Source organism: Colius striatus, unplaced genomic scaffold (genome assembly GCF_028858725.1).
Source record: "Colius striatus isolate bColStr4 unplaced genomic scaffold, bColStr4.1.hap1 scaffold_40, whole genome shotgun sequence".
NCBI classification, from domain to species: domain Eukaryota; kingdom Metazoa; phylum Chordata; class Aves; order Coliiformes; family Coliidae; genus Colius; species Colius striatus.
In genome coordinates this window covers 2,458,046-2,461,336 of record NW_026908523.1, presented here as the reverse complement: position 1 = coordinate 2,461,336, position 3,291 = coordinate 2,458,046, and positions in this window count along the sequence as shown.

Genomic DNA, 3,291 nt, shown 5'->3' with positions numbered 1-3,291 from the left:
TACTGGGAAGGATGGGAAGGGCACTGTGTTGGTACTGGGAGGCTGTGGTTGGAACTGGTTGGCACTAGTTGGAACTGGAAGCACTGGTTGGTACTGGGAGGCTGTGTTGGAAGCTGGTTGGCACTGGTTGGAACTGGGAGGCACTGGTTGGTACTGGGAGGCTGTGGTTGGTGTTGGTTGGAACTGGTTGGAACTGGCGGAGGCACTGGTTGGTACTGGGAGGCTGTGGTTGTGTGTTGGGTTGGCACTGTTGGCACTGGGAGGCACTGGTTGGTACTGGGAGCGTGTGGTTGGAACTGGTTGGCACTGGTTGGAACTGGGAGGCACTGATTGGTACTGGGAGGCTGTGGTTGGTGCTGGTTGGCACTGGTTGGAACTGGGAGGCACTGGTTGGTACTGGGAGGCTGTGGTTGGTGTTGGTTGGAACTGGTTGGAACTGGGAGGCACTGGTTGGTACTGGGAGGCTGGTGGTTGGTGTTGGTTGGCACTGGTTGGCACTGGGAGGCACTGGTTGGTACTGGGAGGCTGTGGTTGGAACTGGTTGGCACTAGTTGGAACTGGGAGGTACTGGTTGGTACTGGAGGCTGTGGTTGGTGCTGGTTGGCACTGGTTGGAACTGGGAAGCACTGGTTTGGTACTGGGAGGCTGTGGTTGGTGCTGGTTGGCACTGGTTGGAACTGGGAGGCACTGGTTGGTACTGGGAGGCTGTGGTTGGTGTTGGTTGGCACTGGTTGGAACTGGGAAGCACTGGTTGGTACTGGGAGGCTGTGGTTGGTGCTGGTTGGCACTGTTGGAACTGGAGGCACTGGTTGGTACTGGGAGAGCTGTGGTTGGTGTTGGTTGGCACTGTTGGAACTGGGAGGCACTGGTTGGTACTGGGAGGCTGTGGTTGGTGCTGGTTGGCACTGGTTGGAACTGGGAGGCACTGGTTTGGTACTGGGAGGCTGTGGTTGGAACTGGTTGGAACTGGTTGGAACTGGGAGGCACTGGTTGGTACTGGGGAGGCTGTGGTTGGTGCTGGTTGGCACTGGTTGGAACTGGGATCACTGGTTGGCACTGGGAGCACTGGTGTCACTGAGGAGCACTGGGAGCACTGGGAGCACTGGTGTCACTGGAGCACTGGTGTCACTGTCTGGGCACTGGTGTCACTGGGAGCACTGGTGTCACTGGTTTGCACTGGGATCACTGGTTGGCACTGCGGTGTCACTGGTGTCACTGGTGTCACTGGGATCACTGGGATCACTGGTTGACACCGGGTGTCACTGGTGTCACTGATGTCACTGGTGTCACTGGTGTCACTGGTGTCACTGGTTGAGCACTGCGGATCACTGGTGTCACTGGTGTCACTGGGAGCACTGGTTGGCACTGGGATCACTGGTTGGCACTGGGTATCACTGGTGTCACTGGTGTCACTGGTGTCACTGGTGTCACTGGTTGGCACTGGGATCACTGGTTGGCACTGGGTATCACTGGTGTCACTGGTGTCACTGGTGTCACTGGGATCACTGGGAGTACTGGGAGCACTGGTGTCACTGGTGTCACTGTCTGTCACTGGTTGGCACTGGGTGTCACTGGTGTCACTGGGAGCACTGTGTAGCACTGGTGTCACTGGTGTCACTGGTGTCACTGGGAGCACTGTCTAGCACTGGTTGGCACTGGGATCACTGGTGTCACTGGTGTCACTGGGAGTACTGGTGTCACTGGGATCACTGGGAGTACTGGGAGCACTGGTGTCACTGGGAGCACTGTCTAGCACTGGTTGGCACTGGGTGTCACTGGTGTTACTGGTGTCACTGGTGTCACTGGGAGCACTGTCTAGCACTGGTTGGCACTGGGTGTCACTGGTGTTACTGGTGTCACTGGTGTCACTGGGATCACTGTCTAGCACTGGTGTCACTGGTGTCACTGGGAGCACTGTCTAGCACTGGTGTCACTGGTGTCACTGGTGTCACTGGTGTCACTGGGAGCACTGGTGTCACTGGGATCACTGTCTAGCACTGGTGTCACTGGTGTCACTGGTGTCACTGGTGTCACTGGGAGCACTGTCTGGCACTGGTGTCACTGGTGTCACTGGTGTCACTGGTGTCACTGGGAGCACTGTCTAGCACTGGTGTCACTGGTGTCACTGGTGTCACTGGGAGCACTGTCTGGCACTGGTGTCACTGGTGTCACTGGGAGCACTGGTTGACACTGGTGTCACTGGTGTCACTGGTGTCACTGGTGTCACTGGGAGCACTGTCTAGCACTGGTGTCACTGGTGTCACTGGGAGCACTGTCTGGCACTGGTGTCACTGGTGTCACTGGTGTCACTGGTGTCACTGGGAGCACTGGTGTCACTGGGATCACTGTCTAGCACTGGTGTCACTGGTGTCACTGGGAGCACTGTCTGGCACTGGTGTCACTGGTGTCACTGGGAGCACTGGTTGACACTGGTGTCACTGGTGTCACTGGTGTCACTGGTGTCACTGGTGTCACTGGGAGCACTGTCTGGCACTGGTGTCACTGGTGTCACTGGTGTCACTGGTGTCACTGGGAGCACTGGTGTCACTGGGATCACTGTCTAGCACTGGTGTCACTGGTGTCACTGGGAGCACTGTCTGGCACTGGTGTCACTGGTGTCACTGGTGTCACTGGTGTCACTGGGAGCACTGTCTGTCACTGGTGTCACTGGGATCACTGGGAGTACTGGGAGCACTGGTTGGCATTGGGTGTCACTGGTGTCACTGGGATCACTGGGAGTACTGGGAGCACTGGTGTCACTGGTGTCACTGTCTGTCACTGGTTGGCACTGGGTGTCACTGGTGTCACTGGGAGCACTGTCTGGCACTGGGTGTCACTGGGAGCACTGGTGTCACTGGTGTCACTGGGATCACTGTCACTGGGTGTCACTGGTTGGCACTGGTGTCACTGTCACTGGTGTCACTGGTGTCACTGGGAGCACTGTCTGGCACTGTCTGTCACTGGTTGGCACTGGGTGTCACTGGTGTCACTGGGATCACTGTCACTGGGTGTCACTGGTTGGCACTGTCTGTCACTGGGTGTCACTGGTGTCACTGGTGTCACTGTCACTGGTGTCACTGGTCTCACTGGTTTCCCCAGTTCACCTCCCCGCCTCTGGCCCCGCCCCCTTCCCCTCAGGCCCCGCCCCTTTCCGCGCAAGCCACGCCCACTCGGGGCTTGGCCACGCCCCCTCCCTCACGCACACAGACCGTGGCCACGCCCCCTCCCGGCCTGGCCCCGCCCCCTCCCGCCCTGGCCCCGCCCCTTCCCGCATTTAAAGGGGCCGCAGCC